Source organism: Rutidosis leptorrhynchoides, chromosome 8 (genome assembly GCF_046630445.1).
Source record: "Rutidosis leptorrhynchoides isolate AG116_Rl617_1_P2 chromosome 8, CSIRO_AGI_Rlap_v1, whole genome shotgun sequence".
In the NCBI taxonomy this organism is placed as follows: domain Eukaryota; kingdom Viridiplantae; phylum Streptophyta; class Magnoliopsida; order Asterales; family Asteraceae; genus Rutidosis; species Rutidosis leptorrhynchoides.
Genome location: NC_092340.1, coordinates 40,102,812 through 40,122,679, shown reverse-complemented (window position 1 = coordinate 40,122,679; position 19,868 = coordinate 40,102,812). Strand labels below are relative to the sequence as shown.

The following is a 19,868-nucleotide window of genomic DNA, read 5'->3' as shown; positions in this document are numbered from 1 at the left end:
AAGTTGAGTGTGTCTTGGAATGAATGGAGAAAGGCCCTTAAATAGACCAGAATTTGGCCAAATACGCCTGGCAGGCCGTATGGCAGGGCGTATTTGGCAGGCCATATGGCTGGCAGGCCGTATGGTGAAGGCATTTGGTGGGGTGTATCTGGCAGGCCGTTTCCATAGAGGCAGGCCGTATGGCAGGGCGTACGGCAAGCCGTATGGTGTACTGGTCAGGCCTTGATTCACTGGATCGTAACTTGATTTCTTGTCTTTCACCGTTTTCGCACTAGAATCTTCGTTTTAGCTCCGTTTTACTTGATTCTTTTTGCATCGCCTTCGTAATCACTTAATCTACAAAATCAACCAAAAAGAGATAATTTTTCCGACAAAGTTTTAATCTTTATTGTTTTAGGGCCTGATTTAGGGGGTAAAAACGTGACTTTTTGCCCGATATCAGTCATCTCTAAAATCAGCAGGAAATCCACGGACCTCAACATCAAATAGGGTCACCAAGTGGTCAGACTTATCCTAACCATGAGAGGATCTGTCTCATAAAATGGAGAGGGCGCCGTGCAAATTAGCTTGATAAGACAAATGAATCAGACCCTCAGAAAGGATAATCACCTTAAAGATCAAAAATCAGCTTTTAAGCCTGATATTACTCAATCCTTGAGATTGACCTTAAAGATTGAGAATTATAAACTCATGGAATTCGATGATATCTAAACCCGAGCTTGAACGAGAAAATATTTTGATCAAATTAAAACCGATTTGTTTTCTGAAAACATATTTTTAATGCGTTCATTACCATTGAACGTAAAATCCTAAGAATTCATCAGAATTCATTAGGTCACCTGAACCAAATCGGGTGTCAACCGTAAGAACGGTGGTTGCATAGCATGGTCGAAGACAGGACCTTGTGCCAGACCAAAAAATTATAGGGTGATCTTTACTATTTCTCCTACAAAGGATAGTAATTGCATCCGACACGTTGTGGACCATGAACATCTGCATGTCATTAGACATTGCCTTAAGAGTTGCTTGTTCATCGCTTTCCTTTACAACCGGACGGTAGTTTACTGAAAGGTAATATACGGAGAAAGTATACTGGACGTGTGCTTTCCTAATACAAGGTTAGCAAGTGGGTGACACAAAACCGCAAGATTTAAGCTAAAATTTTAAAATCCGAAACCCACAAAACCCACAAAAACATTTTGCAAACACCGGTGATAGGTTATTCCGAAAAACTTATCTAGGGTAAAAGCTAGAATGAATTTTCAATAGATCAAATGTTTTCATAAAGATCCAATTTCCTTAAAGGATCTAAATTTTCATAGTCATTTGGGACTGTAAAACACATTGTTACTATCATTGTTTATACCGCCGTATCAAAATCACTGATGTATAAAGTGTGAGAATAAAAAGTGATTCAAGTGAAGTGTGATTTAATTTCAAGTTCTGTATTGCTTGAGGACAAGCAACGTTCAAGTGTGGGGATATTTGATATTGCTCCAAATGAACATATATTTAGTCGCAATATCATTTCAATATGTAAAGTTTTTAGTTGTAATTGTTATATTTTTAAGTTGTAATCGTTTAAATAAATAAGTGCGAAGACGGAAGACGAAAATGAAGATTTGAAGACAAAAACGTCCAAAATGCTCAAACGTACAAGTTACACTCCAAATGATACTATTTATTGATGATTAACGTCTAAAGATTAATAAGAGTACAACTCGCGAAACACAAAGTACAAGATATCTAAGCATACGAAAAGACGTTCGAAAATCCGGAACCGAGACATAAATCGAATATCAACGTACGAGTCAACGGAGCAAAAATTACAAGTCAACTATGTACAAGAGTATAATATATATATAATTACAAAATATTATATATATATATATATATATATATATACATATATATATATATATATATATATATATATATATATATTATAAAAATCAGCAGCCCACGTTTTGAATTCAAATGGTGAGCTGGAACTCGAAACTCCACGATCGCGGAGCTGTAAAGGGTAAAACCTTCATGATCGCGGAGCAGCACAGGATCAAATTGGCCTATAAAAGCTTGAGCATTCGGCCGAGTTACATACCCCTGATCTATCTATCTCTCTCAATTTATATTTATATTTATATTTTATAATTTTAATTTTAATTTTAATTTTAAGTTAATAATAATAAGGTTATTGTAAGAATGTTTTACGGGTTTTAAAGTCGAAACTCTGTCCGTGTAACGCTACTCTATTAATAATCACTGTAAGCTATGTTCTTCCTTTTTAAATTAATGTCTCGTAACTAAGTTATTATTATGCTTATTTAAGCTGAAGTAATCATGATGTTAGACTAAATATTAAAGACGGGGTTATTGAACTTTGAACCATAATTAAGGTTTGGATAAAAGACCGACACATGTGAACATTGGACTATGGACTATTAATAGATGGGGGTATTGTCTAATTGAGTGACAACTCATTGGAGTCTGTCGAACCTACCTTCAAATTAATAAACCTAATAATTAATAATGATTATGGTTGTCCTATTTAGTGACATTTATACGGAATCTTTTATAATCATTTAATTAATTATTCAGGTTGGGTAATTGATTATTCAAACTGATCAAGTGGGTAAATTAATATTGATATATAATAAAAACAGGGGTGAATTACATACAAGGGTAATTGATGTAATTGTTAACAAAGTATTAAAACCTTGAATTACACGCAGTCGATAACCTGGTGTAATTATTAACAAAGTATTAAAACCTTGTTACAGTTAAAATCCCTAATTAGTTGGAATATTTGACTTCGGGAATAAGGTTAATTTGACGAGCATTTTATAATTATGACCGATGGACTATTATGGACAAAAACCAGATAGGTTTCAAATAAATCCAGGAAAAAGGACAATTAACCCAGAGTAATAAATTAAAATCAAAACGTCAAACATCATGATTACGGAGGTTTAAATAAGCATAATTCTTTTATTGTATTTCTTATCGTACTTTTAATTACTGTCATTTAATTTATCGCAATTTTATTTTAATTATCGTCATTTACCTTTATGCTTAAAATAGAAAATCGACAAACAGATCATTAAACGGTAAACCCCCTTTTATAATAATAATATTACTATATATAATTATATATATTTTATATAGATATAGTTCTTAAAAATATAGTACGCAATCACTAGCTCCCTGTGAAACGAACCGGACTTACTAAAAACTACACTACTATACGATTAGGTACACTGCCTATAAGTGTTGTAGCACGGTTTAGGTATATCCCATCTGTAAATTAAATATATAAAACTTGTGTAATTAGTATTGTATTCCGTATTAAAAATAATAGTATATCACGTACCACCGCTCGCACATCAATATGTCACTAACAATATATGTGTGTAATGGAGCAATGGATCTTTAGCAAAGCAGTTCACTTTTTTTTTCTTGGTAAAGCAGCATAGAAATGTAACAAATTTTCAAGGCAACATTGGGTTGACCACTGTTGGTCCATAATCCCCAGTTCTTAGTCGTTTATTCGTTTAAATACATTCGGTCATGTAATAACATTTATATTGTGACTATTGAATCATTATGTGTGTGTATGCCTTAATATTTTAATCAATAGTTAAACTGCATACACAGTCGATCGAGTGAGTACACTCACTAAACCGACTGAGTCACACAGTCGACCGACTGTGTATTGAGGAGTATAAATACGGGACTTAACCTCCTTTGTGAGGTTACACATTCCCATAACCTTAATTCTTATTGCTTTCGTTCCAGTTGTTCCCAATACCGAAAACCACCAAATCAACACGTTTAGGTGTCGTTCTAATCTAGTTTCAACCCTAGGTTCGACTAATTCGACCCCAACACGACCCGTAATTCGGTTAAACCTCGTTCAATTGTTTTTCGCCATTACATCGAGTTACAAGCTATTCCAAGATCTGCCATTAACATGTGTTGATGAAACTGACCCTGAGGCCAAGAAGAAGTTTTTCGAGATTATTCTGTTCTTGAAAAGATCGAGGATCTTCCCTGCTATTACTATTGAATGCACGACGTATTATTCATATCAAAGAGATTTTTGGGATGCAACTAGTCTTGTAACTGAAGAAGGGAAGCAGGTGATTATCAGTTCTGTGAATGGAACTGTTGTTCGCATCTCAGCTCGAACTATAAGGGAAGATATCAATTTTCCATAATGATTCGATGCCTACTTCGTTACCAGCATTGAAGTTTCGAAGGTGTTTGTGATGACCCGGAAATTTCGACTAAATTTAAACTTAATCTTAAATGATTAATGATTTCGACACGATAAGCAAAGCCTATGAAGTTAAATCTCAAAATTTTGAACTATTCAATTACCCTTCGGTTGTTCTCAACGATTCGCGAACCATTATATGTAAATAGATACATATATATACTATAACTTGAAAACGTAACAAAGTTTTAATTGCATGATACCATACATTAAACTTATTGGTTTATATATCTATTTGAATATATATGATTTCAAGTTATTTAGTAAACGATAGTAACATTCGTTTATTGATTCGATTGATATTTAGATAAGTTAACTAAAGCGTTTAAGATGAACCAGTTAAACACTAATTTGTTACAGTGTTTTCAAATTGCCACATTACTCAAAATGCTACAGTGTTTTTGAAAATCACTATTTGCTACAATGAAATTGACTCTGCTACAGTGAATTGCTACAGTAAAAATTGACTTTGCTACAATAACTTTGCTACAGTGGTATATTTTATGGATGATTTAAGACTATATTTTGACAAAGGTACGATTCACGAAACGTAAAGTACAAGTTTTCTCAGCGTACGAAAGGGCGTTCGAAAAACCGGAACCGGGACATAAGTCGAGTGACAACGTACGACTTATCGGAACAAAAATTACAAGTCAACTATGCACGTGAATTTAATATAATATATAATTAATTAATTTAAATTATATATATTATATTTATATTTTATTATGTCGACAAATGTTAGGACAAAAACAATGTGAGCTGTCCCTGGTCCTCATGCGAGTCGCATGGCCAGAAGGCCATTTCCATGCGAGTCGCATGACTCCAGATTTCAGGCCACATCTATAAATTCCAGTGTTTTCGCTCGATTTAAATCACACACATACACAAATATATATATACTCCGTAATATTATTTATTATTATTATTATTATTATTATTATTATTATTATTATTATTATTATTATTATTATTATTATTATTATTAAGATTAATATTAATCTATTATTATTAGTATTATACCTAAAATACTACGACGAGGTCATGAGCGTGTCACTTTCAAAATATGTTTTCAAGCGGGATAGAGTTAAGGAAAATATGGGTTATTACCAAGGAGGTTATGGGTAATGTTCGGGGGTATTTTTGTGAAGCAAACCTCGTGTTTATCATCTCCGATGCGTCTACGTGCTTTCCTGCAATATTGTATATCAATATTAAACAGTGAGTTTCATATGATCCCTTTTACTCTCTACATTTTTGGGCTGAGAATACATGCAAATGCTTTACTAACTGATTTACAATATTTATATGCGTGAGTTCATTTGATCCCTTTTTACATATATTTTTGGGCTGAGAATACATGCGCAGTTTTATAAATTGTTTTACTAAATGGATACAAATACTAAAACTGATTTTGTGTGAGTTTCATAAGATCCCTTTTACTCTCTACATTTTTGGGCTGAGAATACATGCAAATGCTTTATTAACTGATTTACAATATTTATATGCGTGAGTTTCATATGATCCCTTTTACTCTCTACATTTTTGGGCTGAGAATACATGCAAATGCTTTATTAACCGATATACAATATTTATATGTGTGAGTTTCATTGCTCCCTTTTTAATTGCTTTTGCAATCTATATTTTTGGGCTGAGAATACATGCACTTTATTTTAAACGCAATGGATACAAGTACATACTAAATTCTACACCGAGTTTGAACCGAAAATCCCTTAGCTTTGGTAACTAGTAACTGCCAGTTATAAGAACTGGTGGGCGCGAGTAGTTATATATGGATCCATAGGGCTTGACATCCCCGTCCGAGCTAGAGCGCTAGCCTTTTAACAGACGTATGCTATTTGAGAAGCGTACACGTTGGTTTGCGTGTATTATTAAGATGATTATACAAAGGGTACAAATTATATATACGTTAAAGTTTAGTTACCAGGGTGCTCAATTTCGTAGAATATTTTGATAAACGTTTCTGGATGAAACAACTGAAATCTTCTGATCCACTTTTATATAATCTATTGATAAACGTTTCTGGATGAAACAACTGAAATCTTGTGATCCACTTTTATATACAGATTATGCGAAACACTAAAACTATGAACTCACCAACCTTTGTGTTGACACTTGTTAGCATGTTTATTCTCAGGTTCCCTAGAAGTCTTCCGCTGTTTGCTTATATGTTAGACAAGCTATGTGCATGGAGTCATACATGGCATATTTTTCAAGGAAACGTTGCATTCACCAAATCATCACCATGTATCTTATTTTGACTGCATTGTCAACGGAAGTACTATTGTAAACTATTATTTACAGTGATTGTATATATGTAGAAATTATCAGATGTCGAAAACCTTTGATTTAAATATTCATTTATGGTGTGCCTTTTTAAAAGAATGCAATGTTTACAAAACGTATCATATAGAGGTCAAATACCTCGCAATGAAATCAATGAATGACGTATTGTCCATATGGATTTGGAGCGATCGTCACAGTTGGTATCAGAGCGTTGGTCTTAGCGAACCAGAATTTGCATTAGTGTGTCTAACCGGTTATTGTTAGGATACATTAGTGAGTCTGGACTTCGACCATGTCTGCATGATAAAAGTTGTTGCTTATAATTTTTTTGTTAGAAATTACCTGCTTATCATTCCTTGTGTGGAAAATTACCTGCTTATCATTTGTAGTCTAGACACACCTTATTGCATGGATTTCATGACTAGTGTATAGACAAAATGAATATCTTAGCGTATCTGTTACTGTTACCTTTACTTGACAGTTTCCGAAAGTTTCTCCATAATTTACGGATCCTTTGTACTATATAAAGGTATTCTATGTAATTAAAATATCATCCGATATCCGAAAATCATTTCACATCAAAAATTATTTATCTAACCGTGTAAGATGAATTCTGCAAGTAATTCGAGTTCTTCGGATTCCGATATGAATTTCCACCTGAGTTCCGAAAGCAGTGTAACCGGAATGAATCAACCAATCAGTCATCACCAATTCTGGATGAATTGGGGATGGGTTCGTAATCAACTTAATCAATGGAGACAAGAGGAAGGCGATCCTTTCCACCAACCGAATTCACCTCTTGGTGAGGAACCTGAGGCACTTACCGGCGAACCCGTTCGAAACACTATCTTTACCCTAATTTCCAGGATATTTCGCAACGATTATATGATAACTAGAATTTTAAACTTTATTCATCCTCTCGTACCAACCGCCAATCATCCCGGAATAATAGAAGAAGTTAACGAGCTTCGCGCTCGAGTTGTGGCTTTGGAGAATATGATACACAATTTGCAGGCATCACAGGCAGCACCGGTAGCACCACCAGAACCAGCAGCACAACCAACAACGGTACCAGTACCGACAACAACAACATCCGCACCATAAACCTTAACCTCACAATCTGTCCCACGAGTATCAACCTCATACGCACCGTAGACACCGAAGAATACTAATAACCATAAACGATGAAGTATTAATTCATAACTTCATTGGAGAAATATCCTGCGACGATTATGTAATCTTTAATATAGAAGAGATTATTCGTTTCTAGTTCCAACCGAAAATCAAATGAGTTTAATAACTCATTAAATCTATATTACATCTGAAGGAAATATACATACATATATTTTCATAAAGATTATAATTGAAAATCCTTTTGTACAAACTGTTAATGATGAGAATATTTTAATGGGTAGGTAATACCCTAGAAATATATAAATTCCACATTAATATGTTACACTATACATTCTTCAATTCTGATTCAGCAATCATTAACTATACTGCTCAAACCTATAGATATACGTATCTGTTCATCGCAGAATAACCATTTTCATTCAATTTCATATTCTGATTTCGATAGATCAGAATCCAAGTCAAGATTAAACGAAAAACATCACTCTTAGATTCCTACATCTTTCAAAACCATGCTTCGAAAACCATGCTTTGAATTCAGAACAGTACTAGAACATCATATGATTACATTTTGCGTTCAAACCCATCGAAATTCTTGGAAACACTTCAACTAATGAACAAACGAGAAGACAAACCAACTACACGATATCTACGAGAAGAAAGATTTGTACTTATAATCATACATCTGGAAAGCTCTCGAAACCTAAGTAAAACTTTAACACGTATCTGTGATAAATCCTTTAGCATTGTTTTTACCGAAAATAACCTTGCAATTCCTTTTCAAAGTATCCAGTATTATCAATCGTTCAATCAGTCAACGACGACCTTTCAGACTTGTAACTTTGGCATATACGTTTTTGTTACTGGGGAACCTTTTATGTTCCACCATATTAGCAGTAAATGTACCAGCGACTCCGTCACTCTGCTATTTGAATCTCTCCGGAAATTACTATATATACATTGAAACCCTATCATGTACTCATCCACATCTTGTAACAATAGTTGCCGTTCCAACTATCGGGAATTTGCAATCAGTATTTTGAAATCTTGCAGCACGTCTACGCCAACAGTTATATGTGTACATATAACGTCTACCTCCTCGAATTACATACTTCGAATGTGAAGTTTTCGAAAAACACCCCAAACTATGAAACTAGTTCTCTGAAATTGGAACAATGCTGATGAAGCAGCAAAAACTGTAAACGACCTTAACAGTCAAAAGTTTGATGATAAAGAATAGTATGGTGGTAAAGCTGAGAAAAAGAGAAGGTTTGAAACTGGAAAACGGATTGAGCAAAGTATGAAGGAGGGCTGTGGATAAATCACAAAGACTAAACCTGCCTTCAAAGAATACAAATGATTCAGTATCTGCTGAAGTCATTAACGAATACCTTGCTACTAACTCAAAATCCGTTACGAACAAATCTTCTTCATCATTCTTCGATATTAGAAATTCTAAGATATCATCGTATCTTTTATTATAAATATTCTCGATATTTCTGAAGATATTTTCATAAGCATTCTTATCTGAAATCATTCATCTCTTCGCGCTATCTGTATTATATCATAAAAGAAACTATTTTAGTTTCTAAATTCTGAAACCTTTGAGTTTAAAATATGAATATTTTTGAAGCGGTGTTGGGAACTGAAGCATGAGTTAGTATAATATAATGACACTTGATCAACGTGATTATATTACAGTAAGTCATGCTGAGTTTCTAATGGAACGTGATAAAGGTTCACAGATCATACCCTCATTATAAACCATATTACATAACTCTTTCGTTCTATTTAACCTCTAAACTATCAAGAAAATATTTTCTTAATGATTCGGTCTTTTTCGAGGTATTCTGGTAATTTGACAAGTCAGATTGTGCTATTACCATTTTTTTTAAAACATTAATTATGTTCATTCCGAAATTCATACCTACGAATTCTGGACCATTATTCGCTTGATTTAAAGTCGGGAAGATAAAACAAAAGCATGAAGCTTTAAAATATCAATGAGAGTATATATAAGTAAATTGGAGAGAGTATTAACTGTGGATGTCAATAATTATGGAAAGACAGAAGCAGAGACATCGAAATATAAGGGAAGATATAAAACCCAACAACTACCCAGAAATTACAAACCGTGTATATCAATGCGTATAGCAATATAAAGACACGGGAGAATGAAAAATACTATAACCCCAAGGTAATGGTAGAAGAAAATAACTTCCTCCGGTGGTAGATGAAAAAGAAGAATGACAGATATGAAAGTTAGGAGTATATCAAGAATCAGAACTGGATGAAGCATTTTTTTACAATCTTTTGAAAATAGGAAATGAGGAAGAAGATGTAAGAGTGATGAAAATAATGAAACGGGAGAGGTCAATTTATAGCGAAATATCAAACATAGCAATCGAAGCAAATTACGCATTTAATCAAAAGAAATCTTAATTTCCTTAAATTCCGAAGAATCAAATCTTATTTAGATTATGAAGATTTTCTATTCCTTAAATTATGGAAATCAATCATTAATACGTCAAGAGTTAAGACAAATCTCTATTCTTCATTTTACTCTTTTACGATAACTTCTCTCATACGCTTCGAAAAATCGGATTGTTTTATCCATATTATTTAACGGTGATAAAACTCTATTTATCTACACATATACGGCATGAAAACATTTTTATTGTTAGCCATGACGACCTCACTCAAATTTCGGGACGAAATTTCTTTAACGGGTAGGTACTGTGATGACCCGGAAATTTCGACTAAATTTAAACTTAATCTTAAATGATTAATGATTTCGACACGATAAGCAAAGCCTATGAAGTTAAATCTCAAAATTTTGAACTATTCAATTACCCTTCGGTTGTTCTCAACGATTCGCGAACCATTATATGTAAATAGATACATATATATACTATAACTTGAAAACGTAACAAAGTTTTAATTGCATGATACCATACATTAAACTTATTGGTTTATATATCTATTTGAATATATATGATTTCAAGTTATTTAGTAAACGATAGTAACATTCGTTTATTGATTCGATTGATATTTAGATAAGTTAACTAAAGCGTTTAAGATGAACCAGTTAAACACTAATTTGTTACAGTGTTTTCAAATTGCCACATTACTCAAAATGCTACAGTGTTTTTGAAAATCACTATTTGCTACAATGAAATTGACTCTGCTACAGTGAATTGCTACAGTAAAAATTGACTTTGCTACAATAACTTTGCTACAGTGGTATATTTTATGGATGATTTAAGACTATATTTTGACAAAGGTACGATTCACGAAACGTAAAGTACAAGTTTTCTCAGCGTACGAAAGGGCGTTCGAAAAACCGGAACCGGGACATAAGTCGAGTGACAACGTACGACTTATCGGAACAAAAATTACAAGTCAACTATGCACGTGAATTTAATATAATATATAATTAATTAATTTAAATTATATATATTATATTTATATTTTATTATGTCGACAAATGTTAGGACAAAAACAATGTGAGCTGTCCCTGGTCCTCATGCGAGTCGCATGGCCAGAAGGCCATTTCCATGCGAGTCGCATGACTCCAGATTTCAGGCCACATCTATAAATTCCAGTGTTTTCGCTCGATTTAAATCACACACATACACAAATATATATATACTCCGTAATATTATTTATTATTATTATTATTATTATTATTATTATTATTATTATTATTATTATTATTAAGATTAATATTAATCTATTATTATTAGTATTATACCTAAAATACTACGACGAGGTCATGAGCGTGTCACTTTCAAAATATGTTTTCAAGCGGGATAGAGTTAAGGAAAATATGGGTTATTACCAAGGAGGTTATGGGTAATGTTCGGGGGTATTTTTGTGAAGCAAACCTCGTGTTTATCATCTCCGATGCGTCTACGTGCTTTCCTGCAATATTGTATATCAATATTAAACAGTGAGTTTCATATGATCCCTTTTACTCTCTACATTTTTGGGCTGAGAATACATGCAAATGCTTTACTAACTGATTTACAATATTTATATGCGTGAGTTCATTTGATCCCTTTTTACATATATTTTTGGGCTGAGAATACATGCGCAGTTTTATAAATTGTTTTACTAAATGGATACAAATACTAAAACTGATTTTGTGTGAGTTTCATAAGATCCCTTTTACTCTCTACATTTTTGGGCTGAGAATACATGCAAATGCTTTATTAACTGATTTACAATATTTATATGCGTGAGTTTCATATGATCCCTTTTACTCTCTACATTTTTGGGCTGAGAATACATGCAAATGCTTTATTAACCGATATACAATATTTATATGTGTGAGTTTCATTGCTCCCTTTTTAATTGCTTTTGCAATCTATATTTTTGGGCTGAGAATACATGCACTCTATTTTAAACGCAATGGATACAAGTACATACTAAATTCTACACCGAGTTTGAACCGAAAATCCCTTAGCTTTGGTAACTAGTAACTGCCAGTTATAAGAACTGGTGGGCGCGAGTAGTTATATATGGATCCATAGGGCTTGACATCCCCGTCCGAGCTAGAGCGCTAGCCTTTTAACGGACGTATGCTATTTGAGAAGCGTACACGTTGGTTTGCGTGTATTATTAAGATGATTATACAAAGGGTACAAATTATATATACGTTAAAGTTTAGTTACCAGGGTGCTCAATTTCGTAGAATATTTTGATAAACGTTTCTGGATGAAACAACTGAAATCTTCTGATCCACTTTTATATAATCTATTGATAAACGTTTCTGGATGAAACAACTGAAATCTTGTGATCCACTTTTATATACAGATTATGCGAAACACTAAAACTATGAACTCACCAACCTTTGTGTTGACACTTGTTAGCATGTTTATTCTCAGGTTCCCTAGAAGTCTTCCGCTGTTTGCTTATATGTTAGACAAGCTATGTGCATGGAGTCATACATGGCATATTTTTCAAGGAAACGTTGCATTCACCAAATCATCACCATGTATCTTATTTTGACTGCATTGTCAACGGAAGTACTATTGTAAACTATTATTTACAGTGATTGTATATATGTAGAAATTATCATATGTCGAAAACCTTTGATTTAAATATTCATTTATGGTGTGCCTTTTTAAAAGAATGCAATGTTTACAAAACGTATCATATAGAGGTCAAATACCTCGCAATGAAATCAATGAATGACGTATTGTCCATATGGATTTGGAGCGATCGTCACAGTGTTTATTAAGATGTGGGTATACAAGTGATATTACTAAGGCTGTTAAGCACACCAAGTTCAGCCGACAATATCGTTATCTAACATATGTGCTTTTTAACGTGCTTGGGCCCGATGAAGGGTGATTTTGAGGAGATGACAGAGAAATACAGTTCTATGTTTCTTGCGTTGGTTCTCAATGCTGAGTTCAACTTTTCTGGAGTTATCTTCGATGGTATGTTGCTGAATTTGAAGAGAAAAAGTCATCTCATGTTTCCTCGATTCATGCAGATAATGCTAAACAAACAGGTCCGGGGACTTGCAAAGATCCCTCAAGATGAAATCAAGCAACAACACCTAAATGATCAGTTGTTCCATCGATTCATGCAACAGAGAACGGGTGTTCCTGAAATCCCGAAAAAACGGTTGATTGGTCATTTGATTAACCCTGATTATGTCTGCCCAGGAGGTTTGGCTTGTCGACATGAAAACAACACGTCTGGTGTTGAGACTGATATTAAGGTGATTGGTGGTGACCAAGAAGTGAATCAGCCTCCTCCCAAACAAACTGCTAGTCAACTGAGATGAGGATGAGACTGCAGGGGTAGATGCAACTCAAGTGGAGTTGATGAAACGAAAACTAGCTGAAACTCCTAGTGTGTCTACTGAACAAAGATAAAAGTGTTTGAGGATCAAAGTTTCAGACAGAGAGGGAGGATCATCTTCTGCTACTAGATCTCAACTGTCATAACCCGTCCTTAACCATAAGAACGTGTTAGATAACGTATGATTTCATTGCGAGGTATTGACCTCTATATGCGACATTTTTAAAAAGGAAAACTGCATATATTATACATTACAAACCAAACCATTATTTTTGTTACAAGCTTTAGACAATAAAAAAAGATGATTATCGTTTAACGATAATCTTCGACTTACAAACTTTACAAATGATAATAACAACACGATTTCTAGCATATTTTACAACACACGTCCTCGGATATGCAGTTTTATTTTTGACACAAATATGAGTACGCATGATCCTGCTTAGATTCAACATAATGCGGCGGAAGCTTTAATTATCACCTGAGAATAAACATGTTTAAAAACGTCAACATAAAGTTGGTGAGATATAGGTTTAGTGCGCAGCAATATATATATATAGACCACAAGATTTCGTATATAAACATTTCAATAAAAATATTCTAAGTGGTTGAGCACTTGGTAACCATACTTAACATTTTCACGTCGCATATTCCCTTTAATATGAAATCTTACTACACCGTACCAAGTGTAGTCACAAAACGAAGTACTGTGCAACCGTTGAATACTGGTCGTCCAGTCCGGTTGGGGTTGTCAGGCCCGATAGATCTATCAACAGGATTCGCGTTTACAATACCGCTGTAAATATTAGTTACCAAGCTACAGGGAAGTATGCCAGTGGTACAACTCAACGTAGAACATATTTTTCAGTTACTTGTGTCCATATCGTAAAACATAAAATACATGTATTCTCATCCCGAAATATTTAGAGTTTAAAAGTGGGACTATATACTCACTCTTGTCTTGATGATATATATATTTTGACTCGGTCTTCCGGTTGATATCACGAACCTATCCATATATAATATATCAATATGTTTTCATTTTAAAACAAACGTTATATATATATATACTTGTTATACTTTTAATATTTTGAATATTTCCTTAGTCCGTAGTTAGCATTCCGATGTTAGTAATTCAATTTTTAATGGTTCATTTTTAGATGTTTAATATACCCGCAATAAACAAAACCCCCAACGAAATAAATAAAACCCCATCGTATATGTATTGGTCGAGATTAATCTTGACCCATGGTACCGGTGTTGTCAAATGACGTGTTGCGTACATAAAGTACCGGTGTTGTCAAATGACGTGTTGCGTACAATCATGGGATCTTATGATTAATCTTCTCGTGTTGTTTACGGGTGATTCTGAACCATATAAAATTGAATTATAAGTACATATATATAAAATATCATGTTATCTTAGAAATATGTGATTTATATCATTTTTTCCAATTGATCCCGTAGTTGAAATGATCTAGGATAACCAATTTTGTTTCGGTCATAGTTTCTTCGTTACAAATCCGTTTTCGTTGATTCAAATTGCCATCTTCTTGGATCGAGTTCTTCTTTAAGACTATGAACTGTAAATACATTGGTTTGTATTCAAAATCATACGGCATAAGTGAAACATTAGTGAAACATATGAAGTTAAACATTTTTAAAATCATTTAATGACCATTTTTCTAAAAATACTTATACTTTGAAAAACCAAGTTTTACCTTGTTAAATTAGCATATACATAAGTTATATTACAGGTCTTGAAGTATTTTAAAAGTTAAGTTAGAAGGATCTATTTAGTTTGCAAACAAGTTTGAAAACATTCAAACTATGTTCTTGTTGTTAAACTTTTGTACCACAAAATAAGATAGCTATATATATATGAATTGAATAAGATTATGAACATAGATTCTACCTCAAGTTCCTTGGATAAGTTTGCTGTAAAAGAGGAGTAAGAAGCTAGAATCAAAAGGGTGATAGAAGTGGATGAAAGATTGGAAGTAAGTTGGTGTTCTTGGAAGGTTTTCTTGAAGTGTTTTTGTAAGAGTTTTCTTATGGTGTTTTAGTATGGTTTTTATGGCTAGATCTTCTTGGTTATTTGCTGGATTGTTATGGAGTTTAGAGAGTAAGAAAGAGTGTGTGTTTTTGATAAGAAAATGGTAGTAAAAATGGATCAAAATGATGATACATATATACTCCTAAAAATGTGATCTTTAAGGATAACATGACAAAATTTTAGTTTGTATTTTTGTAATTAGTCTTGCAATGATTCAAAAGTAATTACCTTATACATAAGGCATGAATAAGGGCTGGTTAGGTGGTGATTTGATGTGTATATACCAATAGTAAATACGTATAGAAGCTTGGTATGATACGAGTACAAATACTCTAGGTATACGTATAGAAATTTTGTGAAAAATGGAATGAGGATTTAAATATAGCTATCTTTTGTGAATAAACTTATATGATTTTATGTATTTAAGTTCTTAAAAGTGATTAAATACATTACTTATACGATATATGTATAAACATTATAAGTCTTAAGTATTTATGTCAAATAACGTTACGTATAGTTATCGTTTTGAAAACTTAAGTTAGTAGTTTCAAAATATACTTGTAACTTATTGTTATTAATATAAAATGAGGTATTAAAACATTCATTAATCATGTTAAATATGTATATATACATATATATATACACAAACGTATAATTATCATATATTGTATAGTTCGTGATATCATCGGTCAAACTAGACGGTCAAACGTTGTGTAGAACTCTTTTCGGAAATATAAATCTCATCAATTTGGATTGCTTATCATGTTGGTAACGTTTAATCTATGTAAATATTAATCTTATAAGTATAGAATGATCGAAAAAGTGCGGGTCGTTACATCAACCTAGAATCAATCTGACTTCTCAACCTATTGCCGCTGGTGGTGATGTGACACAGCCACATACGAATCAACAACAACAACAACAATAAGAAAAACCTCAGCCAAGTCATCAATCAACTGGTATTGTTTCAGATTCTGCTGGTATGTTAGGCCAACATTTTCTGCAGTTATTCGCAGATCTTGCGAAATTTCAAGCGGCTTTTGAGGCATGACGCGATATCTACCTCACTTTGCTCGATTTTTAACTATCTTGAAGCCTATTTAGTGTGTTATTGAGCTAATTGGTAAATTAAGGGCTAAGGAGTTGATTTGTTGTAAAATTGACCAAATCATGGGCAAAATTGGCTAAGAATATGACAAGTGCAGGAAACAGCTCCAAAAGCGCCGCTCCTGTGTAGGAGCGCCGCTCCTGAAGGCCCAAATGCGCCGTTCCAGTAGGAAAAGCGGCGCTATTATGCACGATTTGTCTCCATTTTTCTTCAGTGAGCAAAAGCGCCGTTCTAAATGTCAAAAGCGTCGCTCCTGATCAGCCAAAAGCGTCGCTCCTCAACAAAAGTGTCGCCCTTGTTCAGAGCCAAAAGCGGTGTTCCAAAGTCAAAAGCACCGCTCCTCACCAAGCCAAAAGCGCCGCTCCTGAAGTAAAAGCGGCGCTCCTGACGCTGTTTTAGCCCAGATTTTTAGCACTGTAAAGGAACGAGATTAGGTCATATTTCATATGCATCTTTGGGAGCAGCTGCTTAAGGTCCGAATTTCACATACTAAACCCTAATTTCATCATCCATTGGTGTTTAAGGGTAGATTCAAGGAAGCTAGCTCAAGATTCATCATTGTTTAGCTTAGATCTTCATCTTCTTTACATTTTGGATTGTAATCTTCACTTTACTTTTCATATTTAGCATTGATTACTTGTAATAACTTGAAGATGATGATGATTTACATTTCTATGCTTATTATTAGTTTAATTTTAGCTATGATTGGCTAAATCTCTTGTGTTTGCTTATCTATGAATCTCTAATTCTAGTGTTTGCCCCAAATCAATTGATTATTGTTGTTTGAATGAATTACATGATCATGTGTTGTTGAGTTGGCTAAAGATCCATTATTATGAGTTAGTTTTAGGCTTGACTTTGATTACATATGTTGTGTAGCTCTCTTAGTGATTTGAGAAGTGAATCAATATGTGCTTCAACACCTTAGGTGATCTAGACAACTAGTTTAGGAATTGCAAGTGATTGTGTTCTTGATCTAGGTTGGTTTTCAATTGGCCTCTAGTCAACATAGTAATGCCGATTATCTTAAGTGATTTCGATAGTTGGGGGTTTTAAGTGATTTTAACCTAAGCTCAATCTCAATGACCAAATCATGCTTAACTCGATCTTAAGATATAAAGCTTATGTGAATTCGTGGAGTATCATTTGATTTGAGGTTTAGTAGTGATGCTAAACATTTAATAGTTCAACAACTAATGAGATAGTAATATAGGCAAAACGGGTCAAGCCAAGCATAGAGAAAATTAGATAAGTGAACACGTCTTAGTTAATTTGTTTTAAGTCTTAAAACTTCACTACTTGTTTCTTGTCACTAGTTTAATTGATAAATTTACATTTGTTTAATTGTGCAGTTTTAGTTGTTAGTTGATATCAATCGAAACCACCCCCACCCCCCCCCCCCCACAATCAAACAAACCCTGGGACAATTGATAGTTTCAAATATCTGACTTACACCGTGTCTCTTGGGACGAACTTGATAAGAATACTTACATCAAAGTGCTATAATAACCGGGTTCTAAGTGCTCGTTAGTTGTGTGTGCTTGATTGTAGTGTTTAAAACCGCTTGTGTTTGTGTTGTGATTGAAGGATAGGTACATTTAGTGTATGAAAACAAGGTCTCACAAGGATCAAGAATTCACACAACCATTTTCTGATCTGGAAAGACACGTGCACGGGGTTTATAATCGTAGAGAAGAAAGGGTATTAAGAAAGAATTTTGAAGCTTTACCATTTTGTTTAGAAGAGATGGATCCAAACGGTAATCCGATTCACGATGAAGAGGGAAATCCTAATGGTCCTCCGGTTAATCAAGAATTATTGAATGATCCAAACGACACGCCAATGTGGAACGCTAGATTGGTTGCACCAAAAATGATAGCACCGACAATTACAAAACAACCAATTGAAGCGGGTAATTGGAAGATCGAGGGTAACTTTTTCACGTTGATCAAGGATACATACTTTCATGGGTTGATAGATGAAAATCCGTTCGAACATATTCAACACTTTAATGATCTTTGTGATATTTACAAAACCAAAAACTTCACCGATGACGTTTTTAAGCTAAGGGCATTCCCCTTCACACTTCAAGGAGACGCAAAAGCTTGGATACGAAGTTTACCATCTGATTCCATAAGGTCTTTTCAAGAATTAACAAACGAGTTTATCAATCATTTCTTTCCACCGTCAAAAGTAGAGCGGCTTATAATGGAGATTAATGGGTTCACACAACGGGGTGATGAGAGTTTGTATGATGCATGGGTACGATTCAAGAAGCTACTAAGAGCTTGCCCACCGCATCGTTTGACGAAGAAGGAGTATATCAACACATTCTATCGAGGTTGTAATATGTTAACGAAGCGATATCTTGATTCTTCATCCGGGGGTATTTATGTACAAATCACCAAACGCGGCCGAAATTATGCTAGAAGATATCTCGGTCAACACATATGAATGGGCACCTTCATCGTGAGATTTAGCAAGGACGAATGTAGCACAAATAGAGAGTGATAATGGGCAAGTGACGCTCGCAAGCTTGAACAATCAATTTCAAACATTTGGGAAAGAATTGAAGAAGATTCAACAAACGGTAGTTGCAATGCAAGTAGGTTGTCAACGATGCGAGGGTCCATATCTCACAAAGAATTGTCCTCAAATTACTCAATGCAATCATGTTGATCTAGATGATATTCCCATGAATTTGGATGCTCATGTGAACTACGTGAGTAATCAAAACTACCAACGGAGAGGAACATCTAACCAAAGCTACTACAATCCTAATCAAAAACAAGTATCATTCACCAACCAAATCAATACACCACCCGGATTCACAAACCAAAACCGAAATCAAGATTACAACAACTATAACCAAAACCGAAACAACAACTTCCAATACCAAAACCAACAACCTTACAACAACCAACCTTACAACAATCAAGCAAATTCAAATTATCAAAACAACCAAGGTTATAGTTAATCACAAAATAACCAAGGTTACAATCAACAACCTCAACAAAACAGCCAACAATCCCAACCTTCGAAGAGCTTAGAAAAAATCATGCAAAACTATATCAAGAAGGTAGAATCAACCGAAGCTTTTCTAATGAAAGAGAAAGAGCTCTTGAAGCAACAACTCCGAAACCAACAAGCTTCATTCTAAAACCTTGAGAGTA

General features: G+C 34.0%; 1 non-coding gene across 1 annotated transcript; it reads right to left on the bottom strand.

The window, feature by feature from the left end:
• Positions 1–18,894: 18,894 nt before the first annotated feature.
• LOC139865267 (small nucleolar RNA R71) lies at positions 18,895–19,001 on the bottom strand. Its single transcript, XR_011764790.1, has one exon. It is a non-coding gene; the product is annotated as a small nucleolar RNA R71 (small nucleolar RNA).
• Positions 19,002–19,868: the final 867 nt, after the last annotated feature.